Source organism: Sceloporus undulatus, chromosome 6 (assembly GCF_019175285.1).
Source record: "Sceloporus undulatus isolate JIND9_A2432 ecotype Alabama chromosome 6, SceUnd_v1.1, whole genome shotgun sequence".
NCBI classification, from domain to species: domain Eukaryota; kingdom Metazoa; phylum Chordata; class Lepidosauria; order Squamata; family Phrynosomatidae; genus Sceloporus; species Sceloporus undulatus.
Window position 1 is genome coordinate 166,233,574 of NC_056527.1, and position 24,855 is coordinate 166,258,428.

The window sequence follows — 24,855 nt, forward strand, 5'->3', positions numbered from 1 at the left end:
CCTTTTCAGTTCTTCCCATCTGTCATCTCCGCTCACCTCCAAAAAGTGAGTGAAAGATGTGAGCGCTGTCTGCATAGCTTCACTAATCTTAGATCAGAAATGATAGCACAACCAGAGTAGGCGACAGGGTGGGAAAGCCAGTGCATTGCCATAGAAATTGTTCAGAAAGTCCCCTTTTCATATATATATATATATATATATATATGCAAAATTCTCCAGTGTGCCTCTTTAGATATCAGCTAGTTTTTCTTGTGCAAGCTGTAAAAAAAGAGAGAGAGAAAAGTTTGGAAGGAAGACCAAGGGAAGATGTGAAAGGAGAGCGACAGCTGGGTGGATCTCAGCTGGAGTTGCTTGAGCATCAATGGGGTTTTGATGCCATTAGCATTTAAGTGAGCCCTCTCAATTAGTTCTAGGATCTGGAATTCTGTTGCGTCACTGACAGCAAATTCATGCTGACATAATCAACGTCTTTTATCATTCTTGGCTGTAATCAACAAACATGGAGATGAGGACTGTTCCTCCCCATCCAGATGACAAGTCTCAGCGCAATTTGATTTGAATTTATCTTGCAAGATGTAAGGGAGGGGAGATCAGCCCAAAGACTTTATTGTTTTAAACTTTCATTTTCTTCTCTTTCTCTTTGGAACAAAACTCCTTTTCTCCTTGCAATATATAAACCCAAGCTCAGTACTGTCCTGTTGCAATCTAAGACAAGTTTATGCTCTCAGTTTTACTATTTGTAACATCTTTTGAAGCGATGGTCCATGGCCACTCATAAAAAAAACACATTTGCAGTCCTCCTAAGAAGATGATGGAATGTGATTGTGAAACTGTTTAAAAGACTTTAAAAGATGCAGTGTTCCTCTAAAACTGAAATGGTATTTAAAAGAGTTCTCTCTTTTTTTGGCACGGCTGCTTAGGGAGGGCAGGGAGGGAATGAAGACATTACCAGCCTGTCCAGTTCTGAAGAACGTTGAAGCCGTTTGCCTATTGAATTTGATACAATGATGTGTAGATGAATAAAGTTATCTTCACTTTTGAATAGGATGGTGTCAGTGGGAGGGTAAGAAGGAAAGAACTTGGAATCTGAAAAGAATACTTAGGGGGGAGAAAAAGAACTTGAAGGTCAGAGTCCAGCTGCTGTGAATGGCAAGACGACAAACAAAATTGCGGACTGGCCTAAATAAGGACAACTATAGACACACATATTGGAGCGATTCCTTGCTTCGAGTAGCTATTATATATGATCCCACATTTCTATAGGCAAAGGACATTTTTGTAAGGTTTCACACTGGCGCAAACATAGAGTGACCAGGAGCATGTGCACAAAGTTGCCGCTTTTAATGGGAAGAGATGACACAGGCCTGCAAAGGTAGGAAGTTAAGAAATAAAATAGAACTAATAAGGAGAAAATAAAATAGATTGGGGGGGAGTGTAAGAAAGGGAAGCTTTGGGATATTTACAACTGCCATAAAATGATTGTAGTTTGCATGCCTTGTCTTTCTTGACTTTTCCTGGTAAATAACTAGCTGGAAACTTGTACAGCTTTTGCATTCGGAGGGGGTCAGTTAGGCCTTTATTGATAAGTCAAGAATTCAGATGGGAATCAATAAGCAAATATGTGTATTCTGTCTGTGTCTGTCTATCTGTCTGTGTCTCTGGGTGAGGAGAGGCAGATCATCCATAGATTTAGAGTTTTAAGAACTGTGTCTGATTGATAAGAACTTGTCAGTGTCTCTGTGATTTTGGAATAGCTATCCAAAAATTGAAACGAGTGCTCTTATTTTTCAGCGCTGAGAAATCAGATCAAACCTCTGTTTCCTATCCTTCTGTGCTCAGTATGGGAGTTGTTTCCATTTGTAATTTTCTAAATGATAAAAGCACTTCTCATTGACATCCAAGTCATTATTTGTCTCTCATATATGTGTGTGTGTGGTGTGTGTGTGTGTGGTGTGTTGTGTGTGTATATTATATATATAGATTTTATATATATATATAAGCACTATGTACTGGAAAGTAGAACTGTTGTGAGTTGGATTTTGTTTGAAAAGTGTGTTCAGTCAGCATCTCAGATTCTGAAGAGACATTTCTGTCTCATGGAGTAACACCAAAAGAGCAAAAAAAGCATTTGAATAGTACAATGTCCAGTTCACCTAATGGTCGGTTTTTAATTGTGTAATTGTGTGCATTTTGCAGAATATTCAGTTGAGACTGACAAAGAATGGAAACCAACCTAGATAACTGTCTTGCTTTTTTTAAGTGTAGGAGTGGAACATTTGTTTGGGTTTTCTTGTGTCAGTGTAGTTTTTTCACACTAGATCCTAACCATTTCATATTTGCACCTAGCTAATCCATATGTTTGTTAGAAGAATTTTGTTTTAGAGCGATGCGTTGGGTCAAGAAAGCGATTTGCTGTAGGAGCTGGGATGGGAGGGAATGGGAGGCAGAGGCCAAAGGACTGAAAAGAGTTTTCAAAACTGGAATGCAAGAGAGCAAAGAATCCTTTAAAGTCAGTGACATAAGAAGAAAGCAATAACAGAGGGGCTTAGGAGGCAGGTGTCTATGATGGTCTGGGGGTCTTGAAGCTTCTATCTTTTGTCGATTGCTGATTTTTGAGGCTGATCCAACCTATGCTGAGAAATCCTGGGATTAATCAGAGGGTTTAAATGGGAGGTTTAAATGGTTTAGCCACAGGTTGGGCTCGTCTTTATGAAAATGACAGTTGAGTTGTGTTACTTTGCACATGCGTCTCTCCCCCCGTTTCTCTGCCACCACCCCTCAGTTGGATGGGTCCCCTTTACATATTGTATCTTACAATTAGGCTGTTGACAGCTCTATTATATTGACATCTATAGAAGAGTTGCACAGGGAATTTATGCAGGGAATGCTGATGTAAAATGCTCCACGCAGATGTCTTTCAAGGAATGGTCACCGGACCCATGCGTTCGGAGATGTGCCACCGAGGCATCCTCCAGGACTTGTGCCCTGTTCAAGCTAGGAAGGGATGGCACACGGAGGCAACACATAAAATATAACGCAACTTATACCAACAACTTTTTGAGAGCTTAGAAGCCTGTCAGGGAGGATGTCAATGAAGGTTTGGAGATGGTTTTCTGAAGCTGTTCCGAGTTAATAATTGATGGATCCTTTCCTTTGATAGGCCTTTTATACAGGGATGCAGCTGGCTGAATAGGAACCACAAAGAGGACTTGATTTTGTTGGTCATTAACTTTAATTTTTGCCATCCTAATCTAACCCCGATAGAAGGCTTTTGATTCACAAACACACTTCAGCCCATTTTAGAGACTGCTCTCTATGTGTGTATGTGTGCATATGTACATATAGTCATTACACAGTTAGTCTTCAAACAAGCTTGTTGGGGATGATCCCAGGAATCACGGTCATAACAAGTAAAAAAAGAAAGACAAAGCCTGGGTTACTGACCTAGGTCCCCAACTTATATAAATCATGGGTATTTATACACATTTAGTCTTGAAGGGCCCCTAATTTTACCTATGTTAGGAAATGTGAAGTCGAAGGCTTTCATGGCCGGCATCCATAGTTTTGTGTGGGTTTTTATGGCCATGTTCTAAAAGAGTTTATTCCTGGCATTTCGGCAGCATCTGAAGATGCCAGCCATAGCTGCTGGTGAAACGTCAGGAATAAGCTCTTCTAGAACAAAGCCATATAGCCCCAAAAGCAACCCACAAAAAAACGATCTTAGGAAAGTTTCCCATTTATATTTCAAATTTGGATTCTGTTTGAATAATGTAAAAAAAAAGAAATCTAGCAAATGAACATTTGCAAAATGCCTGTGAGCATTTAGAGATGTTCAAGAAAGTACCCGCTTTAGCAAACCCACCTATCAGGGGCATTGGTTTTTCCATGAGTTGGCACACAAATTTTAAGTTTTGGAAAGTCTTGTCTCTTGGGGGGGGAAAGAAAAACTAGTAGATCTCCATTGTGTTTATCCTTGAAAACCTATCTTTAAGGACTGTTCATGCCCCATTTGTAGCATGTTTACAGATGAACATGAAATCAGCCTTCTCTGATGCTCCAAAGAACATACTTGGTTCCCAGGAGCAAAACCATCTGGACATACCCAAAGTCCACGCCTTTGTGTGTCATCTACATTTCATTTGGGAGTCCTATCTGTTGGACAATTTGCGTGTCCAAACTGTGTTGAAATAAATGGAAGTTGCATATAGTTGCTAGTATCTCACATAAAAGCATGTTCTGCTCTCTCATAAGCCTCAACAAAATGCACAGGACATGGACAAAAATGCCTCGATGTTTTTGGCAGATCCCTGTAATGCAGATTTTGATTCTGCTCTCCAACTTGTACATACCATAGAAAAATGTACACACAATGAAACAAAACCATCATGTTTGGCAAAAATGAGCATGAATTTGGAAGAAAGGGAATGCATATGTACTACTGAAAACAAAATCTCTTCTTACGGCATACAAAACAAGGATTTCTGCCATTGCAAATGATATCCATATTTACTTGGAAACTGGTCCAATGGATCTGAACGAATATTGCTTCCAGGAAAGCCTGATAGGGTCACAACCACAAATAGCACTAGTCAGTAAGACATCTGTAAATTACATGCCCTTTTTTCAATGACATTTAAAAGAGAAAAGAAATCTATTTATGATGAGTTTTCACTTTTTTGTAAAGTGGATTCTCTTTTCCAGAGCCACAAGTGCTTCTTTGAGCAATGATATTTCATCCTTAGCAGGTTAGAAAACAAAATGAGTGTCTTGAGAAGAAAAGGAGAAGGGAGGCTGGAGACTCATGGGAAACCGGTTCCAACTGTTACTATTGAATTAGATATTCTGTTCGTTTCTTGATTTCATCCACACCCACACACACACTTTGCTTTTGTTTGGAGTGTTTAAAGGCAGAGTTTGTATCGCAAAGCCGCATCATATGCGGTGGGTTAACAATATCCTAACAGGTCGGTTTTCACCTTTGCGACACCGTTTCTATCGTTCAAATTTTTCCCCCCATCATTTGTTTATTTCACGATTGTCATTTCTGTTGTGGAGGTGACATGTTTCTGTGGGATGTTAGTTGTGGAGCCGATGTGAAAAGACACTTATAAATGGTTTTCGAAGACCCAATTTGAAACTTGGAGAGGCTCTCTTCAAAGAACAGAGGAAGTCACCTCATCACTGCGGGGATCACCATTGAAAATGGGATCTCTATCTACCAATGCCTTGCACACACATATATACCTTTATAAACTCTTTTTCTTTAACCAAAAAACCTCAGACAGGTGTCATGTATGGAAGCCACGCATCTCTCCCCGTGTCCTTGTCTGTTTACAACGCGAGGGTCAGGCGGAAGATAGTGCGTCCGTCTTTCTGAATACGCAATTACAAGTTGAGGTGGACTTGACAATTTTTCAGAGCATTGTATGGAAAGGGCACCCTATATCTTATGGGCCACAGGCTTTTCAAGTCTAGAGCCATAGAAACCATTCCCATATTCATGCCAGTTGTCCAAATTAGAGTCCCCCGGCTTATAAAACCATCCAAAGAAAAGGAGCAATTTATGCGAATGCGAAACACATGGAGACGGTTGGTTTCTATTCTGATTTTTAAATCAGTTCAACGAAATGTTCTTCTTAACACTTTGGGAAATGTGAAGCAAGAATTTATAACTGGCGATAAGCTCACTACCTCAGCTGTTTATCCTGTGGATTCAAATTGGCTTAAACCCAAACGTCCCAATTTGGCTAGTTTGTCAAATCAACTTAATTTCACCCCCAAACTGGCTTGATTTTTGGACTAATCTATACTGCCTTTCCAAAAGAAGACGATAAGGTTATTTGGGTACACTTTGGAATTAATGCATTGGTCCCTTGTGCCAAACGTTAAAACAGTTTGGAATTTGGGTAGTAGTTTGTTTTAAATACTATTCCGCAGCGTAATACGGAACCTGTATTGTCCAAGTAAATAAATTGTTGCATTGACATCTGAAGCACAAGAACAGACCAAAACCAAATGATTTGGCTTCATTAGACTGGAAGTGTCACCTAGTAAAGGTTAGTCACCCAGATCAGATTCTGATTCATATAGACTTTCAGCTCTCCAAAATTTGTTAACGTCCATCCTAAACTTGTGAAAAATGTATGCAGGTGAATAAGAGTTGCTTCAAAATAATTGCGAAAGTATTGGGTTTATTACAATCTGAAATACCTAAAACTGTGCAAATTTAAACACTGGAAGGAAGGACAGAGAACTAAGAATTCAACCAGGAGTTCTTATTTTGGCACTTTTTAGAAATCCTTTCTGCTCTTGGAAATGGCTGAAAATAGGTTACATTTTAAAAGAAAAAGAAATATAGGAATATATACAAAAGGGTGTTTAAATGCATCTATTTCAAATTGCTGTCGGTGAATCAGGATATAATGCCGAAATTAAATGTCCAACTCAAGGATGCTAAAACTTTAATTTCCAGTAACGGGATCTGCCTGTAAAATAGTATTACAAGCAGCTAACTTAAACAGGGTTATTAATAAATTGCAATAATATCAAGCTACTCTGCAAAGGGGTATTTTTCCCCCCTCTTTGCTTTTGTAAAATAATGCTTCCTAAGTGCAGAAGTTTACTTCCAGGAGAGAACCATTGATTCTTTAAGCCTGCAAACTATTAGTTAGCCTATATTTCACCGAGGAACGAATGAAGGATAATAATGCGAGGGCGGGTTCTGCCATTTATAGTAATATTAGTCTGGAAATTGCTGCCAAAATGAAGGCATTGTCAGCATCCCAGGGTCCTTTTAATTCAAAAAGAGAGAGAGAGAGAGAGAGAAAGTTGCTGTGATCATTTGTTCCTTTCTTACAGTTCCTTTTGCTCCATAGTAATTGATTAAATTTCCTCCTCATTTGGGCCTTTTAAAACATTTGCAGGAATGAGTAGGCAGGAAGATTTGCAGAATCAGGACCCCCCCTCCCCAAATAAATCCTTCCCCCAAATTTTATTTCGCCTCTTCCTAGGAAGCGTCTACCTGACGTCTCATTTTAGTTACAAACAGCGCAGTGGGTCCCAGCGTAATTGTTTGAGATGTTTGTGCTTGAAAAATAAAAGCTATGTTAATAGGCGCCGGGTTGAAAGCTTTGCCGTCTGCACCGCTAAGACGCCTTTGTTTTCGTTTGATGAAAATTATTAATACGACTACAAGAAAAAATGGGCTCAAGACCACTTATGCGATGCATGTACCTATCCTCCTTTCGTTAAAACCAATGATCCATTAAGGCCTTTCTTCCTTTTTTCCAAGCTGTGAGCATAGTGGGCCTTTAAGTATGTCTAAGAATGAAGGTGGGGGGTAGGTTTAGTTGGATAAAAGATTCCTTGATATCTTGAGGTCTTTTGAAGACTTTTATAGGCTTAAAAACACTCAGGGTGAATGCCTGCCAGTTTCCTCCCCTTTACCTCTCGACGTTCGGGGAAGTTTGTTAACCTGTGTTTCAATTAGGGAATAATTATTAATTATACTAATTACACGTTTAAGCAGGGAGGGGAGGGAGAGGCACCCCAACTTCGCCGAAAAGTTAAGTCTCGGATTGCAGTCGTAGATTTCAGGGCTAAAGGGAAAGAGTTACGGGGAAGGTATTCGACTCCAGCTTTTTCCCTTTTATTTCCATTTGCCAGAGCAGTTTTTGGGGAGCAAAAAATAGAGAAAGGAAAGACTGACAACTTTGGAAAGGAAAGAAAGAAAGAATCAGTGGTGGATTTAATTACTATAAGAAAATGTATTTGTTTGGATTTCTTTTCCCTCCTAAGAACAAAATTACGTTCTAAGATTTGTTTAGTTGGAATTTTTCAGCCAAGAACATGATACATAATTTTCATCAATGAATGTAACCAAGTTTTTTGAATTTAAAGAACATGTCGATTTCTCGATTCTGGGGGAAAGCACTGTTTTTAAATATCATAACTTTAAAGAACATGTTCTTTAAATTGAAAGGAAACGGCTACATATATACATGCACACATACATACAAACGCATGCAAACATCTGTGTGAACCTATGGCCCAGGTATACGCAACATTTCAAAGGGATGTTCCAAAGGAAAGTGAGGAAACTAACTTCTAATAAGCCATTTCTTTTTTGTAAAGATGTTTTAAACATCTGCTTGGTTGGTTATCTTATTCAAATTATTTTCACCTCTTTCTCCTCTCAATTTCTTGATTCTGGGAGAAAGTACTGTTTTGAAATATCATAACTTTAGTAGATTTTAATTTGTTAGGTAGCAATAGAGCTTAATGGCAATAAAGTAGTTTGCTGGAAATGTATGCTTTTATACTATTCCATCAATAGAGCAAAGTAATACCTGGACAAAGAAAGTTCTGTTCTTGGACTTCTGTCCAAGTGTTTCAAATGGATATTGCATTTTAATTTTAAGTAATATCAGCTCAAAATCAAGAATTTTGATGATGAAACAGGGAAAAAATCCTATTTTGTATGTGCGTGTATTAAAATACACACACAATATATATTGTTGTATATTAAAAATACATGGACAAGTTGTCAGATGAGCAGATTAGATGTGGGAAACTCACAAACCTGAAAAACATTTCTACCTTTTTGATTTCCTAACCAGAATATGATTATATTAATGCATTTTTATACCAGGAAAACCTTTTTCGCTGTACCAAGACAACACAGAATATGAGAGGAAATAATTATCCCATAAAACAAAATTGCTCACCAATAATGTTAAAACATGATTAAAAAATACTCCGGGTTTCAGGGGATGGTTTGAATGCGGTAAATAGATATCAGCAATTTATAAAGCACAGCAATTGAAGTTAATATGAATATTTTAACATTATCTAAGGTAGCTAATTATTGTTTTAGTTTAAATCTCCCTCCGCAACAGCCTTTCTGGATTCCGACAATTAACTGGAAACTTAATCCATCGGAAGTACATGCAATTAAATCAGATATAAGCCGATGAAATTAGCTGCTATATTTCTGTTTCCATGCAGATAGAGACGCTCCAAATTAAAGCATATTAACTTGGATACTGGGATCTACTTACTAAGATCTTGATTTCGGATTGCAAAAACTATTTTTTGGTAGCTGCCATGTTTGTTTGTTTGATAAATGCCAACTTGAAAAGTGTTTGCGCAAAATGAGCGGAAGAGAAATAACTGGAAGTGGGTATAAATGTCATTTTATTTTGATTTGGGAAGTAGGTAGTTTTGGATTTCAGAAATAGGTTTATTTTAACAAGTAGATAGATAGATAGATAGATAGATAGATAGATAGATAGATAGATAGATAGATATCATCCTTAGCTCCATCTAGGGCAGATGCTTGAATTAAATCACTAAGATGCTACTTGGAGAAACAGGAACTTAGAAATTAGATTACTTCCCTTTCTTTCATATGCCATTTAAACCCCTCTTTATGGGAAAGGAACTCCAGTTGTTCATTATTTGAACAAGAATTTGATTTTGATGCTTGTATGTGTTTTATTTTAACACAATGAAAGCGCCAGGTCCCAATCCTATACCTTTCCCCAATATGGATTGAACTAGAAACCAGCAAGTACATAGCTACTCCTTGAGTGTATTATTTTTGTAAGCATCTCTCTCTCTCTCTTAAATACACTTAGTGAAAATTTCAGGGTCCTTTAGAAACAATTCTTTGAAATAACATTTCTCGAACGGCTGAATGAAAGGATTGTGTGCCGTCGAGTTGTGTGATGATAACTCTTGACTCTTTGAACGGTTGCATGCTCAAAAACGTAAGCACCGCTTTCTCCTGTTTGGAAATATTTCTCTTTATTACCTGCAAGTATTTGTCCATATCAAGCATCCCTACCATAAAGGTATTTTTTACAATATGAGATGGAGTGGGGACTGAGTGAAAAAGAAGAATTTACTCCTCTAGATAAAACTAGTTTATTATCCATTTGCCACCAAGATGAAATATGAGTCTGGCTTCCGATTCAACTCCTGCCCTTTACGTTCTTCACCGAAACTCTGCGGAGGCACATTTCTAGATGATTTCCCACCCAACAAATAAATGTCTTCATTTCTGTAAACATAATACAGTCAAGAGGCCACAGTGTTCATAATTAAAAGCAAACTAATAAACCTACAAGATGCTCTCAGCAGCAACGTGGATCCTGGGCATGTGCGCTAAGACGTCGCTCCCATTGAACGGAATGGGGTTTACTCCCAGGTAAAACTGGATGGCACCGTGGCCTGAAAGACATTATTCTGGACTCCCCTGATTTTAATGGAGAAAAAAGTTCTTAGTACTGTCAATATTGGATTTCTTTCAGAGCAACTAATCACACATTTCTGGCATAGCTTCCTTGCAAAATGGTGAATCTCACAGGCTTAGTACTTTTAGCAGCATGGAAAGAATTACCATTAATTCAATGATGATTTTAGATCATTTCTCACCTGTAATTAAATAGTGAACCTCATAATCGCTCCCAGTGTAAGTTCAAGCCTATAGTCCTGAACACATTACTTTGTAAATAATCAACACTGGACATAGTAGTAGTTACGTCTGAGTAAGCATGTCTAAGATTGGTTAATTTCTGTTGCTGGTCAGTTGTCACAAAACTAATACAGGGTCATAGAATAAGTTTTAAAGTATGCATTCCATCTCAAAGCAGACTCTTTAAGAAGAAGAGTAGGATATATTTGTTGTTATTGTTACTGTTTTTAAGTATGTTTTAAATTGTAATTGGCTTAATTGTATTTTAAAGGGGGGGTGGGATTGGGGATTATGTTATAGATAGTATATTTTAATGTTGTAAGCCGCTGTGATTGTGTTGCACAGAGGGGCAGGATAAAATTATTATTATTATTATTATTATTATTATTTACCTTTGTTTAAAAAACCTAAATAAATTAGAACTTTCGTTAGTCAAATATTTCACAATTCCTGCAAGAAGTATTTATAAGTATATATAGCACCACGAAAAATAAGCAACAAAGTAAGCTGTTGGGTAATTATTGTTTCTTCGTCACCATCATCATCATCATCATGATCTCCATCTTTCTAGATTGGTGGATAAGGATTCTTGGTCCTAGGGAAATTGCGTGGGAGAGGATTGAGAGGCCGCAAAGCCATCATACTCCGAAACACAAAACTGTGACACAATGCGGGGCGAGTAACTTGCCGCCATGAATGTGGCGAAACCTCTCCTTCTAAAGTGAAGTAGGCAGCAATGTTTGGGAAGAGGGTTGGCAAATGCCACATCAAGGTCCCGCCACGTTGCATTGCGACAGAATGTTGGGTTGGTTTCTCTGTCTGCCTCCCGCATTTCTAGGCAGACTCCAAGTTCTCCAAGACAACTTCGCAGTTCTGCAAGAAAAGCACTGGACGGCTGCCATTGCTTTTTTAAAAGAAATACTAAATTCGACTACATTAAAGAAGGCGTCGGAAGGACGCGTTATGTCCCTTGCTTTGTGACAGGAGATGCCTCTTTTCTGATTCCTCGTGTTCAATGAGACTTTTGTTTGGGTGAAGTGATTTTTTTTCCTTCCCCTCCCTTAACAAATTACTAGGGACAGTCAAAGAAACGGCAGCCTTCTTTCTGTCTGGAAGACCCATCGATTCACCAAACGCATGTTGTCATCTTGCTAATTTGAAGTGTTGCAAGAAAAAACACAGAGATAGTCCTTGCAAAGGTTGGGGCGAGGTGCTTTTCTCTTTCAAGAGCTGCCTTTAATTCTAGAACTTCACAGCTATTCAGAACAAATGTCCGTTATTCAGATCAGTCCAGCCCTATTGAATCTCGCGAGCCGGACACTTTGGCACTGCGCTGTGCCTGGGTTTTTATTTATTGAAGTTCGGATTTGGCAACGCTAGTTAACCATATCAGTCCTTACATTAGGAACTGTGTCTGCGCCGTCCTCAGAACTCCCTTTGAGGTCATGGGGAGGTGCGCCGGAGTAAGAAGTGGGGTCATAACTATATCGACCTCCAGCGACAGTATCTAATGCTTCAGTGTGGAAAATCTCAAAGCTTTCTATTACCAGCCAACATGGCTAAGATATCAGAATTCAAAGAGGTGAACAGCTAGGGCTCCAGAGTTAACTGCGGCTTATGGGCTTGAATTGTCAGTGTGGGGAAGGACTCTAACTTTCTCTTCTCTCCTTTCCTCACCACTCCACTTTGATTACAGCTTCCAAATGGGTTATCAATAAAACCTATTAGCAGCAGAGTCTTCATTTGTATTCCTTGGCCGAAAACGTTGGGGGGGGGGGACAGGACACCTTTGCAAGCGGGAAATCAAATACATTTGATTTAATTGTTGTCACCACTCTTGCTATTGCTAGGACTATTGCTGCCGTCATTGCAATTTATATATGTATTGACGGAGTTGTTTTGAAAATAATGCCTCCACCCTAATAAGCATCGTAAGACACTTTATAAAAGTAATATGCAAATTAAAATGGAATGCTAAAATGAAATTTTCAGTTAAATTTAAAAATGGTTAAAATTGAGGCAATGATTTGGGTAACTGCCCACAGGTTTTCAGTGACAGGATTAATTTAACATCCTTTGGGAAAGAATTTCATAGCCATAATATCGGGCAACAGATCCTGTATTCCAAGCTATCGGAAATCTTTGGCTAATGAGACGCACAGTTGGAACTTGGAAGATAGTTATGATGAGCGAGTTCATATGGAAAGCAATAGTCTTTCAGCTATCCTGAGCCAAGACCTATGCTTCTGGGTCAGGATAGTGGAGAGACAGCAAGCAATGACTCACAATGGAGAGAATGGAAAGGATACGAGAAGAAGACATGTGACAGGAGGAGAAGCAAATGAAAGTATTTAATATGGCTGGATAATAACAGCCCTATCTTCATTTCTGCTAAGGTATGGGGGAAAGAAACCTTCAGATTTGATTATATGTTTCTTACACAATTAATAAAGGATCATTGCTAGCATGACATAAACATGGGTCTTACCAGCAATAGTGAGTGGTTTCTACGCCAAAGCTGAATCCATGCAGAGTGTTTTAAAGGAGATATCTTAAGGGTCTGAACTCTATCCCCAAAATAGGTTGAAGACAATAAATTGATCCCTTCAAGTCTGGAATAAAATTCTGGATAGATTCATTGAATTCCTGAAATGGGAGCCTTCATTTTACTTGGGTTATTCCCTAACGTTATCATTCCTTAATGTCATTCATTTGTGTTGATTTTCAGCATGAGAAGCAGAGACTCAGGATGATGGCATATGTGTAAGAGCAAAGAACTCATTTCCCCCCTAAATTTTAGTCTCAAAGAATAATTTTTCCCCAGCCATTATACCCCATGAAAATAATTTGATCACAAATATTCTGGAATATTAAATATGAGAGGTAGAAGAGAAGTTACCTAGTGAAAGAAAGCTTTCGCCAAAAACAGTTCTATCTACTTTCATCTCACAAACATATTGGAGAGTTGGGCTGTTATCTAAAAGACCTTCACCCAAGACCTTCATCCACCACCACCCTCCCTTTTACTGCCTGGAATTCATTGACTTTGCAACCCACAACATAACAACTGAACAGGTGCAAAAACAGTGGGGAAAATACCATTCACGTTTGGATTACAAAGTCACTTAGTACAAAGAGCAGACAATGGCCGCGGGGCCAAACTTTGCCTGGTCTTCCGCAAGTGAAAATAAAAGCATTCATGGAAGGAAAAAAATATGTGTGTTTTGTGTAAGTAACAACCTTGACAAATGCCTCTCTGAGTTTCTTTGAGGCCAACAGAATCCTCTCCTACTATAGTTGGGAGACATGGAGAGAAGGAGTCCCACTACGCCAACATGTGCTCCAGCAGACCTTGCACCTCGGGCCATATTGTCTATTCTCCTAAACACTTTCTACAGAAAGCACCTTAAAACGTCTCTTTTTGTCAGGATATTGGCAACAATGGACACAGCTTTGCTTAGACTTAGCTGTTATAGAGAGAAGTAGCAAGATAGTGTTACAATGGGGACATTTCAACCAACGCGGCGCGACCATTGGTACAAACTGGTGGTCTAGATTATACAAGGATGTGACAAAGTGTTGGACGAACTAGCTGTGTACCACATGGCCTGCTCTGAACCCCCTGAGCATGGTTTATCTATTATTTATTATTTATTATTTATTGTTTACTGTATTTATACCCCATTCTTCAGCCACAAAGGCTCTCATCATGGTTAATTCCTTCATATATAATGAAGGATGTTCTTCCATTGCCAGTTTTGGAGAAATATTTAGTCTGATCTAGCTGGTGTTTCAGAATGGAATGGAAGGAGTGACCATTTCATTTTTTTTTCCAGTGCTGTCTCTAACAAAATTTATTGATGAGACTAATCATCTGGCATAAAATGATGCGCCTTACACCTACATTTATATGATTTATTAGTGGAACTGAACCATCTGGAGCCATGCTGTTAGCATTATTTAGACCTGACATTACCATCCAACATCCTTGATCAGCTTCTAGGATCCAAGGACCCATGTGCCTCCAAACGTTAGTGGTTCTGATGTGTGGCTTAGTGTCTTGGATATTGTCTTCCCTGATAGCAAAAGTAGGAAAACCACCTTTCGTGTTCCAACATGGCATCACTCTGGAACATTTTGAGAAGTTAACAAGGTGATTGGATAACCTGAATCCCTGTAGCTGAATAAGTTTGGTACTATATGGTTGATTACTGAACTCACCAACAAATAATATTGTCCACTGGAGTTTTCTTGGCCAAAGATCAGCCATGACTTTGTTACATTTGACCTTTCATTGCTAGAGCGCTGCTGCCATAGGATTAAGAGACTGGGCTTCCTAGCTGGATATCAGTCATCCCTATCAAAGTATTTCTTCTTCAAGACTGATAGCCAATAAGAAAGGGATGGATCAGTCCTGAAAGTACAACATGTCACATTAGACTCTATAGAGACCACCAGATATACACAGTGAATTCCACAGGATTTATAACATCCCCTTGTTTTTGGTCACCTGTTGGGCAAAGAAAGAATAAGTGTTTAACAAGTCCATGTTGGGCTTCCATAAATGGCAAATGCAGATCACGCATGGTAATAAACCCAGAACCCAAGAGAGGAAGGAAAATTGGAAGACTGAATGGGCATGAATGGGCATTAAACACATTAATTCTGCACTTAATGTAGATGCAGCTATAGTTGCAGTCTACCCTGCAGAGCTTGGAAAGTTCTTTCCTCTTGTTCATGATAGCATTTTGAAAGGATTGGGTGACCTTTATACATTGCAGTGTTTATGACAGAAGTGGGAAAATGAGACCCCCACAAGCCATTTTTGTGTCCTCAATCCCTCCAAGATCCCTGGACCCCTCCTCCAGACACACACAAAATATGAACTATCCTGTCTTAAAGCGATCAGGATGAAATATGATAGCTAGTCCTAGCACAAATATCAAAGGACTGATATAACTTCTCAGGTTAACAGAATGATATATTCTCTTTGCTGTGCTTCATGGTCTATCAGCCAGAGTCTGACCACAGAGGCCTTATACTGGAAGATGCATAACTCTGGTTTTTGTTGGCTAACCATCATCTAATGTGTTTGTGGTAGAACATGCCCCAAACCACATTGAACTCAGCAAATCTAAGTGCGCATTGAATGGCATGAAGCCTAGAACCCCAAGTAAGGCAAAGCAGATGAAAAGAGGGGTTGGCTCACCCTTTCAATATTTCTGGTACAGCAGCTGATAGACATAATAAGCTGTCGAAGTGCAGGGAGATGGATAATTGCAATGAAAATGTTAGATTGCAATATATCTGACTGCTCTGTGTTTTTGAATATTAAACTCATTGAAGAATAATTATGGATCATGTATGACAAATCTCCTTTCTTCACTCATATTTCTTCATGCGATTGCCATTTGCTTAAATCAATAAATGCATATTGTTTTATATTGAAGGGGTTTGCCTACGAAGCCTCCTCTAAACCCTGCATTTCATAAAAAAGGTGAGGAAAAAATATGTTTTTTTTAATGGAGTGGCATGAGCATCATTAGAAACTTCATGCTAATTAGTAAGCTTTTCCATAATAGCCATGTCCCATATTTTCATAAACCACTAGTGTTCAGTCGTTCAGGTGCCAGATTTTGCATGTCATTTAAATGTATAATGATGTTTTCCCCCAAAGGGAGAAGATGCTATTTTGATTTTTTGGCCTGAAGCACTAAATATATTTTTGGGCCAAACCTTTAGGTTTTTCTCCACAATAGGAAATGACACGAATAGTTGAACAGAATTTTTTTTTAATGGTTTCAGCCCTTCATATTACTTGGGATCTTTATAAATGAATAGATTGGCAGCCAACAACTCTTGTTGGGAAGTTAAAACCAAACGGATAGTCTCTCAAAGTGGCTCTAACTGTAATATAAAGAGGAAACCAGAGAGACAAATACAAATGCACAACAAAATCCACCAGAAAAAAGGGGATCTCCAAGTTCTCTATTGATAGCTAATTTTAAAATAAAGACCATCTATAAAGCATTTGGAGAGGTATCTCCCCCTTTTTTTGGATGGATACTAATTGTAATATAACCTTCTACCTTGGTACGTTCCCAAGAGAAATTAGCCATTGAAGGCTTTGGCAGTGTCAAAGGTAACAGAGGAGGTTACTCACTATATATTATCCATGCATGAGTTATAATTCTCAAAATGCAATTTTGTACATATGTTTAGAGAGGAACGCATTGACAGTGAATTCAACAGGATGAGGGCTATCATCCACTGCAGAAAAAAATAATAATAGATGAAGGGAATGCTCTTTAAAATACCCAACAACAACAACTTGCAACCCCCTTTAGTGAAAGGAGTTTCCATGTAGTCAATCCCCCCCTCCCCAAGAAACCTCTTTTGTAACATCCTTCTAACACAAGGTATGTTGATATGCATCATCTGGTTGATTTTGACTTATGGTGACCCTATGAATGAGCGATTCAAGAAATTGTGCTGCTAAAAGCCCTGTTCAGGCCTTGAATCCAGCTGCCTAGTTTGGCTCCTGTTAACATACTTTGGCTTTTCCAACACCCAAATTGGAAATTTTCCAATCGGAAAATGCTTTTGCTTTTTCAGCACCCAACACAGAAGTTTCCTAAGGGATTCACTGCCCTCTTTGTTGGAAGGACCCCGCAGCCTCACACTGGAGAGAAGCAGAGACCATTTCTCAGATGATGCTTTACAACTTCAAACTGAGAAGCAAAACTCTATTGACTTTCCTTTCATTGCTTTGTCCTCACCGGGATCTGAATTATCCCAGACTCAGAGCCTGAGATTGCAAGGCTCAAACCTGAGCCCAAGGCATGATCCTTATTTCATGGTGGTTTCATAGGGAGTGGAGCCTGGTGATGTTATGAGGCTGATGTTGCAAGGGCAGCCCCTGAAGATCCCAACTAGCATGATACCTTAAACATCAACCACTGTTGCACAGAGTATGCCATTCAAAGAAAGTCCAGCAAATGATGAAACTCACACACACACACTTTGCAAGGTGATGCCATCACCCACAATATTCCTGAAGTCTGTCAAAAAGGGACCAAGCCTTGAGACTCAGGACCATGACTTGAGAAATGGGAACCCTACTCCACCCATCATTTCATGGCCATGGAGGTGGGTGACCTAGCTTTTTCCCCTACACAGACCCTTTTTCTATAATGTCTTAAAACAACATACAGATGCCATGACTCTAATAGCCTCACTTTCCTTCTCCTGCATGTCCCCCCCCCCTTTTCACTTGATGAAGAATCTTCCTATGCATTTGCTCCTTGGTGTTGACCTAATAAAAGTGTCCCCACATTATAGACGCTTGGATTTGGTTTTACAGGGCAGAACACCTATCCTTGCAACGTTTTGCACAGTTGACTTCCTTCCTCCCTTCCTAAAGTGTATATGTGTGTGTGTGTCTGTGTCAGAAATCCAGCAGATAGCCAGCTCTTTGGAGAGCCTGGCAAAAGCGACATTCTGGGGAAGACACCCAGACAAAGGAATAATATTATATCAGAGTGCTAGCTTGGTGCTCTCTCCATAGACAATAACACAGAGTGGTAGCGTACGGTAAGCGGATGAAGCAGTAAGCAGTATATGATCTGATGGGTTCAGTTAAGCTTGGGGGGTGGCGGTGGCGATGGAGGTGGGGAGAGAAGCCGGTGGTGGCCTTCTCCTCTCTTCAGAGCTAAATTAAAAACCTCCCAGCAATTTCAGGCCTAATCACCCCCCTTGGATGCTGTAATTGATGATGGTCAGTTAACTCCTTTCTCGCCACCCTTCCGCAGGGTTCCTGAGCATCTCTGTCGGCTCTTTCTCCATCACTTAGCAACTGCGGTTTTAAATACCCTGGTCGAAAGATTCAGAAATATACATAAGGAAACAGATAACAGAATGTAAGCAGCCAAACGCCTAAGCGGCTTTAGCAGATAAAGCTGACAGTCTCAGCTCTTGTTGCTTTCTGGATGTGTGCCTGTCCAAGTGTTGTTTGTCCCCCCTTCCTTTCTCTCTTTTTAGAAAGGAGAACCTCATGTGCTTCAGGGTCACGCAGTAGGTGCAAAAAGGGAGAGAGAGATCCTGCTTTCTTTGCAATGACCACAGAGAGACATGGATGCTCAAGGCATGTGTGTATCTGGCCCAGTCTTTGCAGCCCTGGGTGACTTCCCTATGGTTTTGGTCAAGTTTTCTACCCTGTGGCACAACATGATATAAAAGCTTATTGCAAAGCCTTTAAAACCACTGAGGGATGGGTGGAAGGAGTCACCTCAGTTTGATTCTTATTTCTATCTGTGTAGATATTCAGCGTTCATGACAAACAATTGCAGATGGAACTCAACTGATATGTTTCTTCAAATGCTAGTGGTCAGTGACCATGATGGCTGGAAAAAGATGAGAGTTCAGTCCGACAAATCTGGGGGAGAATTAAACTGGAGAAAGTTGTTTTTCTACTTTCAAAATTGGAGGAAAGAAACAGAAGAGATGTGACTCAGGCTTTGATCTGCTCCAAATCCGCATGCTGATAGATCTGTGCAAAATGTCATTTGTGTCGCACAAAGTTCTGGTGTGTTTTCTACTATAATTGGCTCTCTAGCTGAAATGGTTTTCATATACACAAATGAGTTAAGTACTGGCTGACGCAGAAGGTATATGCATATGAATGTATTTAACTTTATCTTGGTTTTCTATAAGATGAGGATCTGAAGCAACAAAGGATGCAACAGAAAATTGTAACAGTTTTTCCACATTATGTTTTTTTTAATCTATCAAATTAAACTCAGAAAACCAGTTTGAAAATCATTCCATATGAGAAAAGAAACAGTTAGAAAACTGAAAAGGGAGGGAGAAATGAGTCTGAAAAGACTCATCGAAAGGAATATGTGACCAAGGTGGCATATGAAGTGTTGTTGGGCCTTGATATCACCACAGATGAGTTTCCATCTCTTGTACCCACCTAACCTACTTCAGATGGACAAAGCAACATATGTATGTATGCCTTAGCCTACAATCTTAAGTGTCAGGTGGATCCATATAGATGACAGTGATCCCATAATTAGCTACTTGGGGAAAACATATTTGCTCAGTGTCCCAGAGATCCCTAATGCACATCACTGAACACCCCCATCTCCCTCAAACCACCAGGTAGCAAATTTAGGTTCAATTGAATTTATTTATTCTCCCATAACGCCAAATTTAATCTCCAGTTTTGTTAATATAAAAATTGTCATGTCGTTCCATGCTTCTGCTTTAAGCCATGCCTCAAGTCTGTGAGCTTCAAAAAAAAAAGAGGATTGGCAGTTCTCAGGATATCACCGTCTCTGGTGGAAATGGAGAGACATTATTAACTGTGAAACCCAGCAAACTGAAAACTGAGGCTTCAACAGTTCTCTTTACCGGACTCTTTCCTATGATCTGCTTAACGTTTGTACCAACATGCTTGATGAAGAGTTCTGAACAATTCTAAAACTCACTTCAGCTAAAGAGCAATAGTCGTAATAAAAGATACGTTCCATATCTGAGTTTTTGCTTATGAACTATGGGACTGATGCTTTGTTTTTGACACTTCTGGCATTGCCTTAATGCTGTTTAACTCTACAGATACCAGCCAGGACATTCTCAGCTCAGGCCAAACCACAATAAACGAATTTACCTTTGGTAAACAAGACAAGTCCAACCTTTTCCATACTTGAATGGGAAGATACAAGCCAATACCAGGAATCCCCATATAAGACTAGGAAAGACTCCTAGCCATTGCTACCAGTCAGAGTTGTCAATACTGAAAAAGGCAGACCACTGGTCTGATCCCTATGTTCCTCAAGGCTGGGCTATGAAAGAAACCACACTTTGCAACTTTATACCTCACAATTTAATTTCATTTGTTCTCACAAACCTTGTCCATTCTTGCAGAGCAGCAGTACATTGTTCCCATTTTCCAGATGAGGAATTTAATTCAGAGGGAGAGGGAAATGATTCCTAGATGTATGTGGCAAAAATGTGCTGCAGTTTGACCCCTGGTTCCAAATACCACATTTTCTTTGGGGGGGGGGGGAATCTGCATCCATCATTTTAATTGCCTTCCTTAATTGATACTATAAAAAGTGACGTCTTGGTCACAAGTGATTCCAGCTTGCCCCTCAACATAGGTCTCCTCTGAAGTAAGCATTCGGGAGACAGAGTTTCCAATCTGCCATTTCTGGGCTCTTCAAACATAGTGTTGTGGGGACATTAGCAGTGTATGCACATTCTCCCAGGCAAACATTGCTCTACTGTGCGATGTCTTTTAACCGCTGTGTGTGCAAACTTCTTAATGACAGGTAGTGTTGAACAGCACAGCGCGGGAGTTTCCAGCGTTAAAAAGAAAACACTACCTCTGTGCCATCTCCTACTAATATAAGTCTTTAGAGAATTAGCTTGACAGTGGGAAGCGAATGGTTCAACTCTGCTCCTGTAGAGAGTCTCAAATGGTAGGGAGGAAAAGAGGAGGAGGAGAAGAAAGGGAGGAAAAATCTATCAGATACGATGCATGTTTATACTCTTCAGCATAGAGGGTTCTCAGCATTAGGAAATCTATAGCATGAATTATTCTAAATGATTTTTTCACAATACCGCAAGGGCCTTATTCTACGCTCCCTTCGCTGGGTCATTGTATCAGCTGCATCTGAAAGTTTATCTTGCGCCGCAGCATCTGACTGACAAGCTGTCCCTGTATAGACTTGAGACGTGGACATAGGTATCTCCCCCTCCCAGTCTGGTCTTTGAGCTTATAACATAACAGCTATGGCAAGCCATCTCTCGACACACACATACGCATAGAGAGAGAGCTTCTCATAATACATTTTATATCTCAGGCCGGCATATGGCTCTATTGATCGAGGGCTGCTTCTTACAATATTTTGATGTCTCCTTTACAGAGATCCGCGTCCCGGCTGTGTCTGGGATCTTCCCACCCCCATCTCTCTCTCCTTTTTGTCTGCATCTGAAACAGATTATAAAAACTCTCACACGCCCCATACACTTCACTTGGAATATTATTTCTTTGCACCAATGGGGCATTTAGTAAATAAGTGCATGACACACAACAACAAGTAGGAGTGGATGAGAAAGGCTCTGATGTTATCTGTGATTTGGACACTGGGGCATCTTAGATAGGAATTAGTCTTGGAGCTGAAGCTCACTCTGAACACTTTCCCATGTCATTGTGTCAATCTCCGTCCCTCCTTTGCCTACCACCCAGTTCACCATTTGTTAAAATACAACAACAAGGGTAATAGGGAAAGTAATGGAAAGGAGCAGATGGCCACAAGCGAACCTCTCAAGAGGTCCTCTTTGCAAAGGATGGCTCACATTGGGCAACATCCAGCTTGTCGTTGTTGTGTTTCATTCCAAACGCTGAGAGGTTATGAAAATAGACATTGAATGAATGGGTGGTCTGAAAGTGTCACAAAGACACAATGACACCATATTGGGGGGGGGCAGGATTTATTTGCTGATATTCTACAAAGGGGAATATGTGTATCTATGTGTGCTTGCATGAAAAGGAAGAGTCCATTATGGTTTTGTTGTACAATTTTTCCCCATTGTCTTTACTTTATTGCAAAACCCTTTATCTCCTTTTTCCAGTTGGGAAGGGAATAAAATTGGAAAAAGTAGGAACAAGGAGGAAAAAAGGATGAATTGAGAAGGTGTCCTTCAACTTTCCACCTTAGCATAGTTTAGGAATAACAGGGTTCTTTCATCACATCCTCCACCCAAACTTCCAATGTTCAATTCCTCTTTAGGCTTGATTTGGCTTCCCATGAAATTCTTATGTGAAGATCTCATCGCTCCAATGGTCCCCTTTCTAGTAGTCAAATATAAGGGACTTGGAAGAGAGGCTCATATGAAGATTCACACAAAGGACCGGTTAATATGGAAACAGGCAGTCCTTCTAACTTGTTTGCTTGTTTGTGACATTTATATTTTTCTCCCCTCTCCCTCTAAAAACAAACAAAGCAGGAAGATTTAATGTAAGTCATTGGGAAAAAAAGCCCAACGATCAATAATAAAGCTGTCAACGGTACGAGACGGCATTGAAATTAATCACAGCTGATATAAAGATAGATCAGATGGTAAAAGCTTGAATTTTTAAAAAGGCCTTTGCTTGGTGCCCAGAAGAGCAAAATTAAGGCACTTTGCTTGGTGGCATATAGGAATCTAAGAAACGTTGCAAGCCGTTTCCTCATTTCAATGCATTTTGAAATCTTTCCACAAATAGGAGCATTCATGTGCACTTTTCTGCTGTCATTGTGAGCTTTCGAGTCATTCCTGACTTATGGTAACACTATCCTAGGGTTTTCTTGGCAAGGTTTATTCTGAGGAGGTTCACCATTGCCTTTGTCTTGGCTGAGAAGGTGTGACCAAAGTTGTGTACCTGTTTTGGTATGTGATTTTGGACTGGAGAACTCCACTACAAAATTCATAGAAATGCACATTTCAAAGGCTGATTTTCATTTCACATGTTGCTCCCAGCATGCAAAATTAAGTAATCTTGCATTAATATGGGCACTGAACAAATTTGTCCCCCATTCTATTAGTTTAGTTACAACTAAAAGCATCTTTCATCTATCGACAGCTGACTCACTTCAGGGGAGAGATGAGGACAGCAAGAAAAAGACTGTTTTCTTTGCCAAACAACTACATGCACATTTTGTACAGAAATCCCCAATTATAGCTTCTTCTTTTTGCACAGGAGGCAGCGTTTCTGTACAGAAATATGGTTTTATACACAGAAAATGCTGTTTTCTTCTTAGAAAATGTGGTTTTTCGGCAGGAGAACAACCACATGCACATTTTTGCACAGAAGTCGTCCCAAACTGTGAAGATCCTTATCAATCTGGGATTCTTCCATTTAGAAATTCTTTTTAAACACACACGTATATTTTGATTTTAAAAAATTGCATATTTGCAAAATAGTCTTTCCATCCCTACTCTGAAATCTTTCTGTTTGGACAAGTTGGTGTCGGAGAAGCCACAAAGTTTCCATGTGCAGTCGTTTTATGTTTTGAGAGTAAGCTTACCAACGTTTTGAATGGCGCTCTGAAATGTATTGGAAGCCAGTTGAAAGGTTTCATCGAGACATAGCTTTTTGTGGGTTTTTCGGACTATGTGGCCATGTTCTAGAAGAGTTTATTCCTGATGCTGGCAAAATGTCAGGAATAAACTCTTCTAGAACATGGCCACATAGCCCAAAACAACCACGAAAAAGTATGGATGTCGGCCACAAAAGCCTTCAACTTCACATTCACAGAGACATTTGGCTCCCCTGGTTCTGAACCATGCATGGCATTCTTGGTCAAAATCAGGCCATGGAATTATATGCAGAAATAAATTGGAAGCTGGCAATTCATACAATAACGCTAGGAATGCTGGAAAATACAGCTGGCGGAATCAGCATCACCATCTTTTCTTTTTAGACTGTGATCCCTCATCTTCATTCACGCTCGACTCTCTCAGCATCTCCGCTGCAGACAAGTGCTACCTTTGAAACAATGGGCTGGAAACCACGTTCCAGCGTCTCCTCTGGCATAGCCATCAGTTTCAATGTAACCATGAATGCGAGTGTTTAGTGCATCTCGCTTTCCCAAGTGCTGGAGACGCACAGCTAATTAACAAATGACACTTCCCATAGACAAATGCTTGTTCTTCCACCTCCCTCCAGTGAAAGTGGAGCTTCTCCGAAACCAGTCTCTCACACTCTCTTCGTCGGTTTTTACATCTTATTTGTGCAAAAGGTTCTTCTTTTGTTAATTCCCACCCCCATCTCTCTCTTTATAGGCCTTAGGCCTGCTTTCTGTGGACCATTTTCCTCCCAAGTTTTGTGATGGAAGAACGCTGGTTTCGCCTAAGCTAATTGGAAAATTCCTATTGCCTTGCTTTTCCTTATATATATGTTTGGAAATGTGCTAGATAGAAGTCTGAGCGGCACAGGTTTCTAAATTGGTGCAAAGTCTACTTAATATTGATTGTTCTGTTATTTTCAAGAACTATTGAGAATCAGATACATGTAATTAGGCTTTCTTTGAAACCTGAAAGGAAAAGAAAATATCAAAAGAAAGAAGTGGGGGGAAAGAGATCAATATATTAACCTGGCTTTTGCGAAAGACAAAATGAACGAAACACATGTTTACCAATTTGCTCAGAGAATATACTGGAAGAAGCAGATTCATTTATGGTGGGTAGGTGGGGGTAATCCTATATATCTCCGTACTTTAGGAGTAGGCCCTTCTTTATGAAATTTAAAGAGAATTCAACACAATGGAAGACCCAGGTTTAACAAAGGCACAATTGTTAGGCATTTGATATGAAATCAAATGCAAGGG

General features: G+C 39.6%; 1 long non-coding RNA gene across 3 annotated transcripts in view; it reads left to right on the forward strand.

Annotated features, from left to right (window-relative positions):
- Positions 1–1,166: 1,166 nt before the first annotated feature.
- The window catches only part of LOC121935551, a 94,380-nt gene continuing 70,691 nt past the window's right edge, over positions 1,167–24,855 (forward strand). For all 3 annotated transcript variants that reach the window (XR_006104816.1, XR_006104815.1, XR_006104814.1), the window contains exon 1: positions 1,167–1,372. This is a non-coding gene — a long non-coding RNA (uncharacterized LOC121935551). The remainder of the gene's footprint in view (positions 1,373–24,855) is intronic.